This window comes from Moschus berezovskii, chromosome 22, assembly GCF_049115385.1.
Source record: "Moschus berezovskii isolate FMDL1 chromosome 22, NW_MosBer_1.0, whole genome shotgun sequence".
In the NCBI taxonomy this organism is placed as follows: domain Eukaryota; kingdom Metazoa; phylum Chordata; class Mammalia; order Artiodactyla; family Moschidae; genus Moschus; species Moschus berezovskii.
The window spans coordinates 27,507,509-27,527,933 of NC_142481.1; the positions used below are offsets into that span (position 1 = coordinate 27,507,509).

The 20,425-nt window shown below is 51.3% G+C and overlaps 1 protein-coding gene and 1 long non-coding RNA gene across 2 annotated transcripts in view; one reads left to right on the forward strand and one right to left on the reverse strand.

The window, feature by feature from the left end:
* The window catches only part of LOC129546976 (uncharacterized), a 29,173-nt gene extending 18,194 nt beyond the window's left edge, over positions 1 to 10,979 (reverse strand). The window contains exon 1 of the long non-coding RNA XR_008683987.2: positions 10,912 to 10,979. This is a non-coding gene — a long non-coding RNA (uncharacterized LOC129546976). The remainder of the gene's footprint in view (positions 1 to 10,911) is intronic.
* Positions 1 to 20,425, forward strand: part of SMPD3 (sphingomyelin phosphodiesterase 3) — an 85,854-nt gene that overhangs the window by 21,488 nt on the left and 43,941 nt on the right. The window lies entirely within an intron of this gene.

Sequence of the window (20,425 nt, forward strand, 5' to 3'; positions counted from 1 at the left end):
TCAGACAGACTGAGTTTAAATCTCTGAAACTTGGGAGCTGAGCGACTGTCAGTATCTATGAAATGGTTAAAATCATCAGCCTAAGCAGATTGATGGGAGGATTGAATGAGCATGTTTAAAGCACCTGGCAGAGAGAAGTTCTCAAATGTACTGTTGTTGTTCTTATTAATAAGGCGGCGAGCAGCACAGGGCCAAGGCCCAAGTCTGGCTGGTGGACGTAAACTCAGGCACAGCCACAACTGGGAAGCAAGGGCCGTGCCAGGAAGAGTCTCGAAGAGCGTAGATCTGTCTCTCAGCCTCTCGGGGATATTTCTATGTGGGGTGCCATTTCCTCGTTGGATTGATTTTATATCAGTTGTTAGGAGCTTTTCATTGTTGCATGTTTTCTGAAGCCTGTCTCTCCCTCGGACATTCAGCAGCTGCCACTGGAAACGCCATCAGTGAGTCAGTTCTCTAAGAGTCATGTTGAGCTGCTGGGCCAGCTGGCAGTCAGCTCAAGGCAGCCATGGGGAAAGCCAGAGGAACTTCCTGGTCTGATCATGAACTGTTTATCACTTTGACCTTGGCCAACCTGCCCACTGTTTCCTCTTCTCCCAGTGCCCTGTCCCCATGCTGACAGGGTTGTCGTAGACCAAATGAGGTTATCGAGTCAACGTTCATTTCCTTGTGGGTGTACCTGTGTCTGGCCCCGCTGGAACCTACTTCTGCATGAAACTTTAGACACTCAGCACACATGTTGCCTGAATGGCTGATCATAAAAAAATCCTGTTTAGAACTATGCTCTGCACTTTTCAAAAATGGGGCAGGATGATTAGTGCAATAGATAAGAGAGCCTAAAATATACCCTCTTTTATTTTTAACTTTGTTGTACTCTCTGAACTCTAAAGATTTTCCTTAGAAAAATCCAGTCCATGGTCAGTACCAGGGGTCCCCATTCCTTTTTTGGTCAAACCCACGCCCTTAGCACTCTTCTGGGCACCCCGAAATGCCAAGTTCCGTGCTGGTGGTACATCATCAACCTCAGGGACACACGTGCAGTTGCCTTCTTTGCAGCGTAAGATAAGAGAGGAGGGGCTGGCACCCCCAGGTGCGTCCCTTCTGGATTGTGTGCATTACCCTCACTCAGCAGGGCTGCCTGTTCTCCAAATCCCTGCCACTGAGCACTAGCCAGGAGTGGGCCTGGTCCAAACATCTTATTTAGTATCCACCAGCCTCCCAGCATAGAGGAAGTCTTCTCACAGCTCCAACAATCCAAAGAGCTTAGGATCTGCTGCTTCCCACCGGGCATCCAACTTTCTGCCTCTGTCCACCCAGACTTTTGTTATGCCTTCTTCCCATCCTAGATCTGCTCCAGTGGCCAGCTCTCTGGCTCCTTAGGGGCCTCCCCTTGTCCCCCTGGCATCCAGCTGAGTTTCCTCTTATTCCTGCCATGTCCCCCAGATCCAAAGGTTCTCTTGGGGAGATGAGGAAGCTGGTCCCTGTCCCTCCCCACTGGGGGAAACCCAGCCACTGACTCTTCACATGGAGTCTTTGAAACTTGTGGCTGGAAGAGACCCTCTTGGCCTGCCTATATTACATCGGCCCCAAGCATCATTGTTCAGTTGCTAAGTAGTGTACGACTCTGTGACCCCACTGGCTGCAGCACTCAAGGCTTCCGTCTTTCACTATATCCCAGAGTTTGCTCAAACTCATGCCCATTGAGTTGGTGATGCCATCCAACCATCTCATCTTCTGTCATCCCCTTCGCCTCCTGCCCTCAACCTTTCCCAGCATCAGGGTCTTTTCCAATGAGCCAGTTCTTCGCATTAGGTGGCCAAAGTACTGAAGCTTCAGCTTCAGCATCAGTCCTTCCAATGAATATTCAGGATTGATTTCCTTTTGATTGGCTGGTTTGATCTTCCTGCAGTCCAAGGGACTTTGAAGAGTCTTCTGCAGCACCACAGTTTGAAAGCATCAATTCTTTGGTGCTCAGCCTTCTTTATGGTCCAACTCTCACATTCATACACAAAGCATCCTTCTTCTTTTCAATAGAGGAGGTCCCCCTCATCAGTTCCAGCCTTGACTGCAGGCCACCTCTAGTGACATCCATGAGGATTATCTTTTTGTTCCATGTGCTGAGAATCTACAACCAAGAGTCTAAAGCCAGAGTTTCTGATTCTGGCCCTCCTAAGGCTATTATTGTCTGATGATGTGGGGGTGGTGTGCCATGATGGACAGCATTCTATCGGGTGAGGCCCGGGCCTCTCTTCCACCCTGTCCTGTGAGATTTCTGTACCTTTTATTGGGGACTGTTTCTTTAAGGATTTCTTTTGGTTTACAATAGGGTCACAAGGGGCACAGTTTTGCAGGAGAATTACACGGCATCTGTTGAGCTTTTGGGTGCCTGGCACAGTGCTAAAACATTCTGTAAGGATTTTCTCATTTCTTCCTCTCAGCCACCTTATAGACGAGAGAACTGGGGTTCAGAAGTGAAGTTACTCTACCCAGTCACGATCCACTTGGGTCCAACCCGACTTGCATGAAGCCACATGCCCTGGCACCCACCACCAACGCCCTCCACGTAGTGTCCAGGAGTCACAAGGGGCTCCAGAGAGGCCTACTCCCCTGCAGCCCCCATGACACCACATGGAAGGGCGAGCAAAGTGGGCAGTAGAGCAGGGCTGATGCCCTGCAGGAAGGTGCAAGATTCAAAGCCCCCAGACAGCATCTGCAGGACAGTGGTATTATGTCATGTACATACAAAGTCGCTCTGGTGGTGTAAGGACATGGCGGTGCTCCCTGCCAAAGAGAGGGATCAGAGGAGACAGTGGTCCCAGCGGCAGGACGGGAGGGTAGTGATCACCCCCTGGCCCTGGGCACCGACCTGTCGTGCTTCTGTGTGTGCTGGCCCAGCGTCTCCCCAACACCTCAAACCCACATCTGAATCCCTGAAGGGTGAAGCCAGGGCTCTGCAGGGGTGTCCTCTGATGGAGCAAAGGGAAGGGCTAGTAAGGAAGGCAAACTCTGGAGAAGGTGGAACCAGATCGTCTGACTTTGTGCAGGGAGGGCCTGCCCGAGCAGGAGTGCACCCCAGTCCCTGGTCACCTCGACCTCTCACCCTCATGCTTTGGCCACATCCACCCCAGTGTGGGCTGCCCCACCCTCTGCTGAGGCCTCTGGATGGGCCCTCTTTCCAACGCCGCTGAACAGCAGCCCCCACTCAGGCCCTGCTGGGTTCCAGGGCCACCCACGCCAGCCTCCATGACTTGCTGCATCTGTCAGCCGGTTCCTCCATGCTCAGGGCTCCCCAAGGCCTGGAACAGGGCCAAGCTCAGAAATATCTGATAGCAGGTAAGCAGTGGGGTGGGCCAAGGTCCCCGTCTAGGCCTGAAGCAGAGGCATCCCAGGACAAGATTGGAGCCCTGCCAGGTGTGGTCACAGAGCAGGCCTGAACAGGATGCTCTTCAAACTCCCTGCTGTGTCATAAGGAGGCCAGAAAAGCTCAGTCAAGACTCTGGTTCTGAGGACTTCCATGGGGGTCCAGTGGCTAAGACTCCACACTCCCAGTGCAGGGGGCCCAGGCTCAATCCCTGCTCAGGGAACTAGATCTCACATGCCACAACTTAAGATCCTGCATGCTGCAACCAACGCCTGATGCAAATAAATTAAAAAAAAAAAAAAAAATCCTGGCTCTGACAACTAACTTGACCCAAACACATCACCTCTCTGAGCCTCGGTTTCCTCAACTGCAAGATGGGACAATACCAGTTCCAGCCTCAGAGGCTGTGAAGATCAACGAACTCTTAACTTTGCAAACAACCACAACCCCCACCCCCCACCAGGACAGTGTGAACGTGATCAATCATAACCAAAGCCCTATAAACCAGGGCAGGTCCACGTATATGTACAATGGGAAAAGAAGCTTCCTTGTCAAGGAGAATCTGACACTTTAAGCTGGAAAGGGGCTTCAGAAATCCTAACTGTAACCCCCTCACTTTGATGAAGAACCAGTGTGGCTCCTCCCAGGCGCTCCCAGCTCTGCCTTCCTCTCTGTGGCAGATTAGCCCACAGAAGGCAGAGATTCACTCTTCTTTCCCTGGAGGTTAAACTGAGGGGAAGCAATCTGCCTTCATCTCAGATCTGTGCCTCAGGGGATGTTGCCCTCCCCCCTTTCTCTGCAGATCCTTGGCATTATCCACCTATGGCAGAGACCCCCAGTAGCAACCGGAACTCCTCCCCACCACTTCTCCCCTTGCCGGGCACTTCAAGTCACTGGGGCTCATTCGTCTGTGACAATGGCGAAATTCTCGTTTTCCTCCTCTGAGCACCTTCCTATCTTCTGTCGCCCACACTCCTCCGGCCCATTTCCAGGGGGCTCATCCCTCTGTCTTGCCCAGGTCCCAGCTCAAATGAAGGCCAGGCCTGGCACCCATGGCTTCCCCCATTCTGGGCAAGGAAAGAGCCTGATTGTGATTTTGTGTTGGCCTGGGCAGAATCCAAACAAACCTCTTCTCTTGCCCAGATTAAACGGTACCTCCTACTGGGAACTTCTGATGTAGTTGGACGATGTGAGGAATTTATTATCTCACAGTTTCAGAGGTCAGAAGCCTGAAATAAGCTTCTCTGGGCTCAAATCAGTGTCAGCTGTTTGCTGCTCCTTCTGGAAGCACCAGGGGAGAATCCATTTCCTTGCTTTTCCTAACTTCTAGGGACTGCCTATATTCCTTGGCTCATGGTGCCCTTCTCCATCATTAAAATACATCACTTCTGCTTTTATCTGCCTGTCTCCTTCTGCCACCATTGGCGTTACCACTTCCTCTTACAAGGACCGTTGTAATTACATCGGGCCCCCTGGATAATGCAGGATAATCTCTCCAGGTGAAAATCCTTGACTTAATCACATCTGCAGAGTTCCCTCTACCACATAAGGTAACACAGTCGCAGGTTTCAGGGATGAGGGTGTGAACACCTTTCAGGGGCCACCACTCAGCCCAGGTAGGCAGGTCACTAAACCCCTGAGCTTTGGTTTCATCAGCCAAGTGGGGAAAAAATGCCCACCCCCAGACTCACGTGAGTCAATTCAGAGGTGGCCTGGCATGTCCACGGCCCAGGAGTGGAGGCTGAGTGCTCAGTGCTGGGCCTCAATCCCTGGCCAAGCCAGAAAGGATGGTGCCTGGGAGATGGGAGGTGACAGCAAGGGTTTGGGTCCTGTTTGTTCCCTCTGACATGACTTCACTGGGGAAGCTGGGGGAGCCCATCTGCACTAACAATGCCAAGTTGGTCACAAGTTCCCTGAGCCCAGTGCTGGACATGGAGGGCATAACTGCCCAGTGGATTGGATCTGATAGCCTGGAGGGTCATCTAGGGACCCTCCTCCTTTCTCAAGCTGCCTCCAGGTAGTCTCGAAGTCCTGTCAATCTCCTCTCTACTGACATGTCCATGCTGCTATATTTAGAGTGGATAACCAACAGCGACCTACTGTATAGCACAGGGAAATCTGTTCGACGTTATGTGGTAGCCTGGATGGGAAGGGAGTCTGGGGGACAATGGATACTTGTATATATATGGCTGAGTCTTTTGCTGTCCACCTGAAACTGTCACTGTTAATCAGCTATGCTGCTGCTGCTGCTGCTGCTAAGTCGCTTCAGTCGTGTCCGACTCTGTGCGACCCCATAGATGGCAGCCCACCAGGCTCCCCCATCCTTTGGATCCTTCAGGCAAGAACACTGGAGTGAATTGCCATTTCCTTCTCCAATGCATGAAAGTGATACTCCATTATAAAATAAGTTAAAAATCTCCTCTCTAAACGCCTCTCAAGTTCCTTCCCTCCACTGACACGGCCCACTCGAGTCCCATCCCTGCTCCCTGGCTCATCACCATGGCCTCCTCTTGGCCCCACGGCCTCTGGCCTGCCCCTCCCTCACCTCCCACACGTATCTCCCTGAACCATCATCTCAAAGCATAAATCTGACCCTACCCCTCCCTTTTGTGGTTCCCCCACATCCTTGGGTAGAAGCCCAAGCTTTCTACCCTGAATTTTGTGGTCTCTTCCCATCTTCTCACCAGCTCTGCACATCAGAGCCACAGTAGGCAAGCGGCAGACATGTGAGGGTAGAACCGGGAGTTGGGGGGACTCGCTGCAGAGGTGGTGCAGGGACCTGCCTGACCCGAAGGCCCCACGTACAGGCACAGTGGGTTTCAACACGCTGGAAGGTGCCAGCTGTGGGCTACACTGACTCCCCGTTAACTAAGGTGGGCCAGGGGGTGGGAACCAGGTAGCACCCAGACACTGAGCTCTTGGCCTGGACCTAACTCAAATGGGAAATGGCTTCTGAATACTGGCTATTATTCTGAAGTTTGGAAGAACAAGCAGGAAGTCTTTTCTCTGCAAATGATTCTGGTCAAACCCCAGGGATGAGGAATGCCCTCTGGGGCCTGGCCAGGCTGAAGGCCAGGGCTGGCTAGGGGAGAGACTTGGTGTCTTCTTGCATCAGCTAAAGGCATGGAGAGTGAATCCAGGGCCCCCGCATACCTGAGCCGCAGCCATGAAGCTTAATTAATGCTTGCAAAGTACTTGGAGGCCTTGGCTGAGAGGCCTCCCGTGAATGCAGAATGTCCTTATTAATCACTGCCGCAGCACCAAGTGGGATGGCCAGGGGGGCAGCTGCCTCCACGCACAGAACAATGGACGCAGCAGAGCAGTTAAATTGTGATTCTGAAGAGCGGTCCTGATCAGCTGGCTCAAAAGCAGCTCAGCCAGGGGAGGCAGGCCTGTGTGGGCACCGCTTAACTCACCTGGCCGTTATCTCCATGCGTTAAGTAGAAGCAATAGAACCTCCTATCTGGCTGGGCGGGGATCATGGTGAAGCACTGCTTATCATCCCGGTAACTGGGCTGTACAGCTTTTCAAGGGTAAGACCAGCTTGGTACCAGGCTGGGTATCTTTGGGCAAGTCCATCAGCCTCTCTGAGCCTCAGTTTCCTCATCTATAAGGAGTGATAATGATAATAATAATATCTTCTCCCTTATAGGATTGTGAGATTCAAATGATATAGTACAAGAAAAGGCCTCGTGCCTACAGCAATAATATCAATAAAATAAGAATAGCCATAGCTGCTAACAACGCTATCACGTGTCAGGCACCCATCTAAACACATCCCATAATTAGGCACTCAGTCCCATTTTATAGATGAGGGAGCCTGGCACAAAGAAGTCAAGTGACCTCCAGTTTCCCACGGTCAGTGAGAGGTGGAGCTGGCCTTCGGACCCAGGGAGTCTGGCTGCAAAGTCTGTTCTCTCTCTGACACTCTGCTGCTGCCTTTATCACTGTTGTCATTATCCTTGTTTGAGGAATAAGGCTGTGTGCTTCATCACCACCATCATCGTCATCATTACTCGGGTAAATGCACCAGCCAGTGCTTGGAAACTGGACCCGAGGCATCTGCTATGTCGAGCACAGAGGAGGGTCCCTGGTCATCTCTGACCCTCTATCTTCCATGGGAAGGGAAGAAACTTATTGAGATGGAGGTGAAATATGTGGGTTTTCTCACTCATCAAAATTCTGGAGGTGCAAGGAAATGTGTAGGTAACAGGTTTTTAAGAAAAAAAGTCAACAGATGCTAAAAGAGACTGAAAATGAAGCCCTGCCCCACCTGCTTCCTCAGGCTGTGCACTGAGGGGGTCAGACAAGCGGCTGCCTGCGGGTGATAAAGCAGGACGTCCCTCTGCACTGACTGATCCCAGAAAGGAAGGCTCCTGAAGCCTGACCTGAAGGGTCGTCAACCCTCAGCCTCGCCCCCTCTCACTAGTGGCCATAGCAGGTCAGCGGCAGCTCCTCCCAGATTCACCTGGCCCCTTCTCGAGCCATCCTCAGGGGTGTGGCCTGCTACCCCTCACCCTTCCAGGAGTAAATGCCCAGCCAGGTACTTGCTGGGCCCCAGCCTCCCCCTACTTCTTTGATCCTCTCCCCCTTCCTGAGGCCCGCTGCTACAAAAAGACCAACCAGGGCTTCCTCTGTGTCCATCCGCTCTCCATCCTGCGCTTGAGCCCCATCCTCAGCATCCTGCCTTCACACCATCCCCGTGTTCTAAGAGGATACACCCAGGAGGCCTGTCGTAGACCTGCCTGCGGGTGGTTCCTGCTCCATACAACTCACCCCCAAGAAAAACTAGCATCTCCAATTTCACACCCCGTTCTGGATGAGCTCCAGGCCAAGGGTCAGGTCTGTGTGGCTTTTACGAGGGGAAGAGTCAGGGACCTGTTGACCTTAGGGACAAATAAAAGATTTTCCCAAGCCACCACCCTCTTGAAATGGGCTTTTCTGTTCCAATACAGGTTCCAAACTGGTTTGCAAGGTGAATGAGTGGCACGCGGGCAGTGAGGGCAGACTACAAAATGCGTAGAAACCCTCCTAAGCTGGTTGGGGGAGGGGAATGTGATGCCGGCGGGGATGTTATTCTTTGCCTTTTCCACTTGCCTTTTGGGGAATGTGTCCCTGCAGGAAAGTGAGTCTCTCACCCGAGGGAAGATCTCAGCTTTAAAAAATTTAGTGCAATTCTTTTTATATCAGGCAGTTATATTTAAAGTATTCAAAGGCCTAGATTTACATCGTCTTGGTTAAATTACTCATCACCAATCTCTCATCTACAACCTTTTTTTTTTTCATTTTCTGAAGGTTCAGTTTACATGAAGAGGTTCTAGTTTTTCTCCAGGCAAGCATGTGCTCATTTATATCGTGAGTGTTTTAATTGTGTATCCACCTGCCTGGATAAACAATCTGTGAACATCTCCACTGGCCCTGCTACTGGTCCACACAGTCTGCTGGGAGCTGTGGATGCCTGGGTGGGCATCCTTCTTCCACAAGAAAGTGTAAACTCAAGGGCCCAGAAATGCATCTTGGTTAACAGCCAGCATGTGACAGGGAGTAATGAGGGAGATCAGACTACCTGGAAGGACAGGTTTGCGAGAGCAACACAATTTCATTTAAAAAGTGTTATTAACATCTTCCATTTATTGAGCACTTGATATGTATTAGCCATGTGTTTACTGTATGTTTCTTCAAAATAATCTAGTGATGCAAGCATCAGGCCTACTCTCTGGCTGAAGAAACTACGGTTCAGAGAAGTTGTGACTTGGCAAATGTCCCACCTGATAACCAGCAGCCAGGTCTGTCTGACAACACAGCCCTAATGCTGTATGTATGTGCTTACTCATTTATACCCCACCTCGTTCCAAACAGGCATGAAGGCAACTCAGAGAGTTGCATGATATGGCTGCTGCTGCTGCTAAGTCACTTCAGTCGTGTCCGACTCTGTGTGACCCCATAGACGGAAGCCGACCAGGCTCCCCCATCCCTGGGATTCTCCAGGGAAGAACACTGGAGTGGGTTGCCATTTCCTTCTCCAATGTGTGAAAGTGAAAAGTGAAAGTGAAGTCACTCAGTCGTGTCCGACCCCTAGTGACCCCACGGACTGCAGCCTACCAGGCTCCTCCATCCATGGGATTTTCTAGGCAATAGTACTGGAGTGTCTTGCCATTGCCTTCTCTGGCATGATATGGCAAAGCAACCCAAATAACAATACTGAGGAAGGTGTGTTAAAGGAACTCAGGAGGTACCAGGGTGTCTTGCAACACATGGAACGGGCTCCAAGCTTCCTAACAGCCAAAGCAGAGAAAGCCCGATCGTGAACCCAGTTGTCGGTGTTGGTAGCATAACTACTAATCAAACACAGACCTGGTCTCCCCTGGTGGTTCAGTGGCAAAGAATCTCGGGTTCGACCCCTGGTGTGGGAAGATCTCACAAGCCTCAGAGCAACGAAGGCCACGAGCCACAACTATAGAGCCTGCGCTCTAGAGTCTAGAGTCCATGAGCGCCAACCACGGAAGCCCAGCGCCCTGGAGCCTGTGCTCCTCAACAAGAGAAGCCACTGCAACGAGAAGCTTGCACACCGGCAACCAGAGAAAAGCTTAGCACAGCAACAAAGAACCAGCACAGCCTAAATTTTTTTTTTTTTAAAAAGCCCAGACCAAGGGCCCAAAGCAGCACAATTTTTTCTGACTTCTAGTCCAAAACCATGTATCTCCCAAGTAACCTCTCAGGAAGGCTTGAGTGCACGAACAGAACACCTGAGATCCGTCAGCAGCCCTGACACAGCGCGGCCAGGCAGGTGGCTCTGGATTGAGAGTTTGGGGCGGGGGGGGCGTGCTGCATCAGCCCTGCCTCTCTCTGAGCTCAGCCACGACAGCTCTCTTAGACTGGGCTCCCCGAGTTGTGTGCAGACTTGACAGTGAGTGCAAGGAAAGGAAAAAGGCAGGGTGAGCAGAGGGAGAGACTGAGCCTGACTGCCGTTGCATCTGAGATCTCAGCAGTTCTCCAGGGGACTCAGGAGCTGAGATGGCCCCTCAGAGTTGCCCCAAACAGTGGCCTAAGGGCCTGGGCTTGGAGCCTCCTTCCCCTCAGCTGGTCATGGCCACAGGCCGACCTCTGGGAAGGGGCTTAACCTTGAGAGATGTAGTTCACCTCCCCCGAGGCCAATTCCAGAAAGGGACGTGGCTGTGAGCCAGTCCCAGCTCCATCTAGGGGCTGGTGGTGTCAACCCTGAAGACTTGTGCTAGGCAGACCCCACAGTAGCCACTGCACCAAGCCCCTGGGCACAGCCTTCGCGACTGAGTGCCCCAACACTCCGCAGGGAGCTCTCCCGCCACAGAGCTCTTGGGGGAAGGACTGACACATCCTCCAAGGACACAGACCTCTCGCCTGGGCTTGGACAAAGCGGACCCTGGGACCAGCCAAGGCGTCCCGGGAATATAGCATTGCCTGTGCTCTGACACACCAAGCAGACAGTGCTGGAGCCCCTGGAGCTGCTCAGGTTACGTGGGCAGCAATTAACTTCAGCCTGGAAACTGCCTAACACCCACCGAAGGTACACCTACCTACACACACGCAACTTCAAAAAGTAAAGGCCCATCAAGCGCCCTCCTTTAGCAGTATTATTGCTTCCTGGTGAACTTGCCAAAGTAAACTCTTTGCTAAGCATAGAGGAGGAGGCAGGGTGAACTGGGTGGTGCCGGTAAGAGGAAACCTGCCAGGGTTGGGAGAAGACAACAGTGGCCTGAGGCTTTGCAGTTTGCTGGTGCCGAGCTGCCTGAGAGAGTCAGGAGGGACTGGGGGCAAACACTGCTGGGGCGGCTGCAATGATCTGGGGAGGCAAGAGTGGGGCAGGAGTGTAGGCCCAGGACCGCTGAGGGTCTGAGGCCCCAGGGAGGGGTAGATGAGAAGGGTTTGGCAGGACACAAGGGAGAGATGAGGGAAGGGAGGAGCAAGGCAAAGCGAGAGAAAAGAGTTCAGCTCTGAGCCGTGCCCCGCGACAGTTTTCCGAGCCAGCGAGTCCTCCCTGATTGGGGTCCAGCAGGCAGTGGCTGGCACCTGCCTGATCACCAGGCAAGAAGGCAACAGCAACCTGGAACTTGTCTTAATGGCGGTCTGCTCTCGGAGCCCCGCGGAAGGCAGAATCCACAGCTCCATTCAGGTTCCACTTGGTTCTGCCCGGCCTCGCCGAGCTGCCCTTGCAGCGCAGCTGTTGTTGGTTGGAAGCCGATTCAATGAACTCTTTAAATAGCTGCCCTAATGGATAATCAATCATTTCAGAGCTTTAATACTAAATCGGGCTGTTGGACACATCTGGGGGCAAAGCTGCTGTATCTAAGCCAAAAACAGCCCTTTCTCTTTTACTTTGCAAAGCAGAGTGTGTCACATTAAATACCTAATGGCCTAAGACAGGTCCCTGGTGACCTGAAATAAAGCTGAAGAGGTAGATTCTCTCTGAGAGCCTACAAATTACACATGTAATTTGCAGATCTTTTAAAATTAGGCTCTTCATTGAAGAACTAAAGGACAGTAAAATAGAACCTCATGTTAATGTTTAATATAAGCATTTGCTATAAACATTTTTAAAGTCAGATTAAAATAATATAAACACAGTAGCCCTGGTTACATTTTAATCTAAATTAAAAAGATCCTGTCAGGGAGATAATTTAAGATGTAGGATAAAGTTTCCACTGACACATCTCCTGGAAACTCCCAAAGAGCCCACCTTGAATCTTCTCTCCAGGAAAACAGACCATCTGCAGAGCTAGCTGAAACCACAGCATGAACCTGAGCATTGCTGGCTGGGCCAAATCCACCTCAGTCACCCACAGGATAACCCAACCAGGAGCCCAGTCTCTAAGGCCACCCTCTCCACGGCCCTGACCCCTGCAGACTCTCATCTCGGGGTTTCCTGGACACCATACCCTCCCAGTCACCCCTCTTTCCGCTCCTTCGGTTTCTCTGTGGAGTCTGTTTCCTTAAGCTTGAATGCTCGTCATTCCTGGAGCTCACCCTGGCCCCTTTTAGGCCTCACCCTATGCCCTCCCTGTGAGATCTCGCCCACTGCTGGGCTTCAGTGACTGGCCGCCTGTGAGCCGGCCTCATCCACTCTTCCACCTCCCGCTTCACTCGCTCCCTTACTGTGCGTGTCCATGTTCCACGGCACCTCAGTCACCTGGATAACCCTCAGGCACCTCAACTTCTACCTGCACGACTGACTCACCACAAACACCCACATCCACACCACCTCTCCCCTTGCGCTCATCCTGTCCTGAGCCCTCACATCTGTGCAAGTGGCCAGGCCTCCTCCCAGGCCCGCCTGTCCCTTGCCCTCCATGTCACACCAGCCCACCAGCTCTCCAGATTCATCATCTCTGCTTCCCCTGCCACCATGTCCCCAGGTGACTAAGGCAACCGGGTCCTGCTTCCTCTGAGCCCTTCCCCTCCCGCAGCCCGTGTGACCTTTGTAGAGCACAAAGGAGACACACCAGTCTCTCCAGCCAAAGGCTGTGGGATCTGGCTGTGGCCAGCCTCGCCTCCTGCCACACCCCAGTTGGCTGGAGCCGAGAGCCACCACTCTCCCCTACAGATTTTGGCCCAGGGCGTTTCTTCTGTTTCTGTGTGTGTGCTCTGTCATGTCCAGCTCTTTGCAACCCCATGGACTGTAGCCCTCCAGTCTCCTCTATCCATGGGGTTTCCTAGGCAAGCATACTGAAGTGGGTTGCCATGCCCTCCTCCAGGGGATCTTTTTCCCAACCCAGGAATTGAACCCACATCTCCTGCGTCTCCTACATTGGCAGGCGGATTCTCTACCCCTGCACCACCTGGGTTCCTACTTGGACACAAATCAAGAAACAAAATTCAGCTTCCATCTGTGGGAGCTCCCACATCTTGGAGGGTCTGCCACCAGGAAACACGACTGCCATCTCCCAGATGCCATCAGTCGGGGTGCTAGTGTGGGAGAGACCAGGCTGGGCCTATTTCATCAGCAGGGCTGCACAAAATTGACCAGAGATAGGGCCTCGACTTGATAAAGAGGGGACACAGCTATTCCTTATCTTCCCAAAAAACACCCTTAAAGATTTTCTCCAAGTTTTAATAAAGAGGAAAGCCAGGATAGGGCCTCGACTTGATAAAGAGGGGACACAGCTATTCCTTATCTTCCCAAAAAACACCCTTAAAGATTTTCTCCAAGTTTTAATAAAGAGGAAAGCCAGGATTTTCCTGTCCAGGCTGAATTTTCAAGATACTCTATCATTCCCCCAACACTTGCTCAGCTTCACAAAAGCAGTTAAATTACCAAGTGCCCTTTAAAATGTCCTCGTGACGGGGATCTCGCAGATACTTGTTTATCTTCTAGCTGCAAGGCCTTCATAGGTCACCTAAGTCCATTCGGCAGAGCCCATCAGAGTCTGGGAACGTCCGGGGGGCCAGAGGTGGGGAAGAAGGCCAGAGCAGGGGATCCATCTCCGGGCCAGGCTGTGGTCCAGAAGCGCCCTCCATACTGCCAGCAAGCCAAGCCAGGACATGCTTGTCTGCTTCTCAGGTGGAGAGCGTGGACGGGCTAGCGGGAAGGTTCTCAAAGGCCCAGAGGCCTGCACCCTGCCAGGCAGCACCCAGGCCACTAAGGAGAGCATGGAGACCGGGGCTCTTCCCCATTCTGCAGGAGAGGGAAGTGAGGTTCAAGGGGTGAGGGGACTCACTCCAGGCTTCACACTTGGTGTGGAGCGGCTGGTCAGAGATCCTCAGCCAGGACCCTGGTCTGCACGGCCCAGGCTCCACCCATTCAAAGTCACTGCATGACCTTGAACTTAAAAACAGAAACTTAACACACAACGGGGAGAGTAAAGAGGGGATTATTATTATGAGCTCTTTCTGAAGGAGGATTAAATCCCTTTGGGGATCCACTTTAACACACCGCCACGTTTTCGTGACTAGCCTGGATTTCTCTGAGTCCACTTATCTTTTTATAGTTTGACCTTTACACAGGAAAAACCTCATTGATTACGGAGATGGATGTATTTTTCTGAATGATTAGGGAATGAAAAACAGAGCCTGTCAGTATTAGAGTCCTTCAGGAGTGATCTTCCCTAGAGGATGGGGTTCACAAAACCACCCCTTATGACAGGGCTCTCGCAGCTGCGATTGGTCTTTCAGCTGCAAACACCTTGCTGCTCATGGTCTGCCCATGGAGAGGGGGCAGGAGGCTTTGTCCCGAATTCAGGGGCAGGAGTGGGGCTGGTCCCCCCCGCCCCCCACTGCCACCCCTCAGACTTTTCAAGGCTTTGTTTCCTGAGGCAGGAACATCGGGCCCCACAGTGAGCGGATGGGGCAGTGCCAGCATCAGCACTGCCCCAGAGGGCATCACCTGGGCTCCGGCCCAGGGGGCCCACTTGTTGTCAGAGAGCAGGCTTTCCACACACGCCCCTGCCAGGAAACTGCAAGACGCCGAGGGTGACGTAGAAAAAGCATTAGCAGTGTGTCTGGGACAAATCACTTCAGCTCTGTTTTCTTTTCTATAAAGTGTAAAGATAATAATTACTTGCAGGATTGTTAGGAGATAAACGTATTTAGATTGGTGAATATACAGTAAGCTTTCCCTGGTGACTCAAGTCAGTAAAGAATCTGCCTGCAATGCAGGAGATCCAGGTTCAATCCCTGGATTGGGAAGATCCTCTGTGGAACAAAATGCAACCCACTCCAGTATTCTTTCTTGGAAAATCCCATGGACAGAGGAGCTTGGCAGGCTATCATCCATGGGATCACAAGACTTGGACACAAATTAGTGACTAAACCACCATACACAGTAAGCACTCAATAAATGGGGTTTCATTCCCTGCTCAAGAACCTAAACTTTTAAAAACACTTCCTAACATGTACCATGTTAGAAAAACATCTATTTCTGCTTCATTGACTATGCCAAAGCCTTTGACTGTGTGGATCACAATAAACTGTGGAAAATTCTGAAAGAGATGGGAATACCAGACCACCTGACCTGCCTCTTGAGAAACCTGTATGCAGGTCAGGAAGCAACAGTCAGAACTGTACATGGAACAACAGACTGGTTCCAAATAGGAAAAGGAGTACGTCAAGGTTGTATATTGTCACCCTGCTTATTTAACTTATATGCAGAGTACATCATGAGGAACGCTGGGCTGGAAGAAGCACAAGCTGGAATCAAGATTGCTGGGAGAAATATCAATAACCTCAGATATGCAGATGACACTACCCTTATGGCAGAAAGTGAAGAGGAACTCAAAAGCCTCTTGATTAAAGTGAAAGAGGAGAATGAAAAGGTTGGCTTGAAGCTCAACATTCAGAAAACAAAGATCATGGCATCTGGTCCCATCACTTCATGGGAAATAGATGGGAAAACAGTGGAAACAGTGTCAGATTTTAATTTTTTGGGCTCCAAAATCACTGCAGATGTTGATTGCAGCCATGAAATTAAAAGACACTTACTCCTTGGAAGGAAAGTTATGACCAACCTAGATAGCATATTAAAAAGCAGAGACATTACTTTGCCAACAAAGGTCTGTCTAGTCAAGGCTATGGTTTTTCCAGTGGTCATGTATGGAGATGAGAGTTGGACTGTGAAGAAAGCTGATCGCCGAAGAATTGATGCTTTTGAACTGCGGTATTGGAGAAGACTCTTGAGAGTCCCTTGGACTGCAAGGAGATCCAACCAGTCTAAAGGAGATCAATCCTGGGTGTTCATTGGAAGGACTGATGCTAAAGCTGAAACTCCAATACTTTGGCCACCTCATGCGATGAGTTGACTCACTGGAAAAGACTCTGATGCTAGGAAGGATTGGGGGTGGGAGGAGACGGTGACGACAGAGAATGAGATGGCATGATGGCGTCACTGACTCGATGGACATGAGTTTGAGTGAACTCCAGGAGTTGGTGATGGACAGGGAGGCCTGGCGTGCTGTGATTCATGGGATCGCAAAGAGTCGGACACGACTGGGTGACTGAACTAAACTGAACTGAACATGTACCATACGCTGCCCTGCCTTCTTTTTTAAAAAATTAATTTTTATTGGGGTATAGCTGATTTGCGAGGCTGTGTTAGTTTCTGCTGTATAGCAAAGGGAATCAATTACACATATATCCACTCTTTCTTAGATTCTTTTTCCATATAGGTCATTACAGAGAATTGAGCAGAGCTCCCTGTACTATACAGTAGGTTCTTATTAGTTATCTATTTTATATTCAGTACTGTGTATATGTTGATCCTAATCTTCCAACTTATCCCCCCTTCCCATGGTGACCATAAGTTTATTTTCTACATCTGTGACTCTATATCTGTTTTGTAACTAGGTTCACTTGTACCTTTTTTTTAGATTCCACATCTAAGTAATATATGATATTTGTCTTTCTCTGTTTGACTTACCTCACTCAGTATGATAATGTCTATTGTCTATCCACATCTCTGCAAATGGTATTTTTCATCCTTTTTTATGGCTGCGTAATATTCCATTGTGTGCATGTACCACTTCTTCTTTATCCATCCCTCCATCGATGGACATCTATGTTGCTTCCCTGTCCTGGTTATCATAAATAGTGCTGCAGTGAACACTGGGGTAATAATACATGTATCTTTTTGAGTTGCCCTGCCTTAAGCAATGGAGATGGAATATTATTCCACAATGTCTTCATAACTCTAGGATCCTCTTTATGAAAATGTGGCAATCATACACTATCAGTCTTCAGTGGGAACCAAGAGCTTGGCCAGGCCAAGCCCTCCCATCATGATCTCACACATTAGAGATTTGCACCACCATTTACCTTGTGCTTTTTTCTCTTGATTTTGATTTTTTTAAAAAATTGAAACCAGGTTACAATGTTGATCAGAACTGTATGTTTTATAAGAGCAAGTCAGCTCTGCGGGTGAAGGATGAGGGAAAGGATAGTTAGCGAGTTTGGAATGGACATGTACACTCTGCTATTAAAAGGATAATCACTCTGTTAAAAAGGATGACCAACGTGGACCTGCTGTATGGCACATGGAACTCTGCTCAGTGTTATGTGGCGGTCTGGATGGGAGCGGGGTTTGGGGGAAAATGGACCCATGTATATGTGTGACTGAGTCCCTTTGCTGTTCACCTGAAACTATCACAGCATTTTTAATCCACTATATCCCAACACAAAAGTTTAAAAAATGGTAAAATAAAATAGCCTGAACTGGAAAAAAAGCAAGCTGTCTCTGAGTGAGGGCTTCAGGGTCCTCCCCTCTTACCGGAGGGCAGTGGCAGCCATTATGACTGATACTTCTGGATTCACAGCTATGTTTGGGGAGGTACAAGTGGCTGGAAATCTGTTGAATGTCCTGATCCTAACCTTTTATATGTTTGGTGTTATGTTGTCTCATCGCTTGTGGGACTTAAGGGCTGTCACCCAGGCTGTGGACTTCCTCCCCCCCCACACCCAAGGGCTGTGTCTGGCAGCCAAGAATGGCAAGTATCATGGCACTGGGGCATTGGGCTAGTGGGGACTCAAGGTTCTTAACAGGTGCTATTTGGGGAACCTTGACTGTCAGTAAAATGTTCCTCTGTGTCCTCACCATCCCCTCATTCCTCTTAATCTGCATATCATCCCCATCCCTCTGCCATTCCTCTCCAGCACATCTCTGCCTCTGTCGCCCCAGCCTCCATATGATGCACTTTCCCAGCGATCTCCTGCCTCATCTCCTCCCTCCTGTCACCTCTTCTAGATGCATCTAGATGCGTCATTGCTTCAAGATGTCCGCCCTCCCCACAGCACTACCTTTGGCTTGTTTCTCTGCTCAGCAAATGCCCCTTTAAGTCGCTCAGTCACGTCTGACTTTTTGTGACCCATGGACTGTAGCCCACCAGGCTCCTCTGTCCATGGAATTCTCCAGGCACAAATACTGGAGTGGGTTACCATTACCTTCTCCAGGGGATCTTCCCAATCCAGGGTCTCCCACACTGGAAGCAGATTCTTTACCATCTGAGCCAGCAGGGAAGCCCCTTGGCTCTTCATAAACTTCCTGTTGCAACCAACCCTCACCAGCCTCCTGCCTCTGTGGCTTCCTCGGTCCAGGCCCATATTTGCAGCTGCCAGTCACCTTCTTGAATTCATCATGTCACAAAACACACTTCCTCCTCACCCTCTTTCCTACTCAAAGCACACTGGCCTCCCAGCCACCTTGTCTCCAAACCTGGTGATCAGACTCCTGAATTCCTTGGGTCTGCCAATCACTTCCACTTCTACCCCCCAACTCCCACCCTCTGCACTTCCTGATGGCCATCTGCCTGCCCTGGGGTCTCTGGGGTATCAGAGCCCCTTCCCGTGGGTACTACCAGGACAGAGCAGGGAGGGAGATTCATTTTACAGAGTCAGAAGTCGAGATAAAGCTTGGGGCTCACTTTGGCCACTCAGCTGGTTTTAGAAGGATGCTCTGCATGTTGGCTGTGCCTTCCTCCGCTGCTGCCTCCTCCTCATCTTTGACCTTTACCCATTGTCACTTCCACCTACCCCACCTTGATTCTTGTGGGTGGCCCAGCTGGCCGTCAGCTCAGCCGCAGTCCAAACCCTGCCCCTTCCTCTCTCCCCATTGCTCCCCACACCTCCACCTGTGACTGCAGGGGAGGCAGAGGTGACTAAGCCAGGCATCAAGACAGGGGCTTGACTGGGCCCCACAGGCCTCCACCCTGAACTTTAGCGGTCACGTTGGCAGAGGATGGTGAAGGGTGTCAGGGAATTGCCCTCAGACCCCAGCTCTTGGCCCCTACCTGGCCAGGCAGCATGACCCCTGTAACTGGAGCTCCCCACTCCAACCCCATAGCAATGCCCCAGTGCCAAGCGCCCGAGGAGTTTGTGCTGGTCTCTGATCACTGGACTGAGGTGGTCCTAGCAGGAAGACAGGCCTCCAGGAGCAGGGGGACTGGGTACAGCCTCCTGAGGGATGGCACTCAGGCTGGCGCTGTCAGGACACTGCCTGTGCCACCCCCACCCCACCCTGCCCCATGGCCTCAGGGGCATTCAGATCTTAGGCCAGTTCAGCCGCATGGTCTCCTCCTGCCGCTTTCTGATTCTGGTCTCTCTTCACACCTTCATGCTGAGCATCCCCCACTCTTGCAGCGGCCGCCAAGCTGGCCGGCGGAATCCTCACTTGGGCAGAACCCCAGACTCTGCTGAGGAGACTGAGCAACTCCTGACCGGGCATTTCGGATGCTGTGGTCCAGCTGTTAGGAGCCCTCACTCTGCCTATACTCTCTCCGTCCACTGAGACTCAGGGCTCACCCGTGCAACCAATATTGCTATCACTTTATTTTACCTGACTTACTTGTTGGCCCTTCCTCTGGCTTATAAATCCTTTTCCATGTCTGGGCAACTTTGCAACTAACAAACAAAACAACTAGGATCTACTCCAGTATTTCCATCCATGGTGGTAGAGAAACAGATAAAATGATTCTCAGTTGAACCCTGACGCTAAAATCTGCACCCAGAACCCTGTACTTCCTAATGCCTGTGGAGCAACCCTGGTTTCTAACACTAACGCCGGCCCTTGTGGGGCATTTGTGTGTACAGCTCTATGCTGTGAGCCTTCTCTGGCGGCCTTCACAGCACTCAATTCACAGCCCTCAGGGCTCCTCCATCAAGGGAGTGAGGACTTGCAGGGACGGAACTGGAGGGTCCTTCAGCCTCCAGGGGAGGGTCACCAGTGCAGTAAACCACAGCTATGGGAGCCCAGGCTCCAAGCCAGACACTGCAACAGGACTTCGAGAGGCCTTTACCCTCAGGACCCCTTGATCCAGTGTTACTGCAACTATGCCAACCCCCACTTCAGAGATGCCCCCTGCCCACCCTAACCCTGCCATCCTGTGCAGACCAGCTCTCCTGCCGTCTCCCAGCACCTCGCTTCAGATGCAACTGCCCCCCCAACACACATGCAGTGTGGGACCTGAGGGACCCACACAGCCTTCCCCCGCCACAGGCCACGTCCTGCCGGCAGAGGCATCCCCCTTCCTGGGGGCTTGACATCCATGTCACAGCCTCTGGCGTGGCACCCCCAGCATTCCCAACCTCAGGGGCCTCCACGAGACCCTGCCC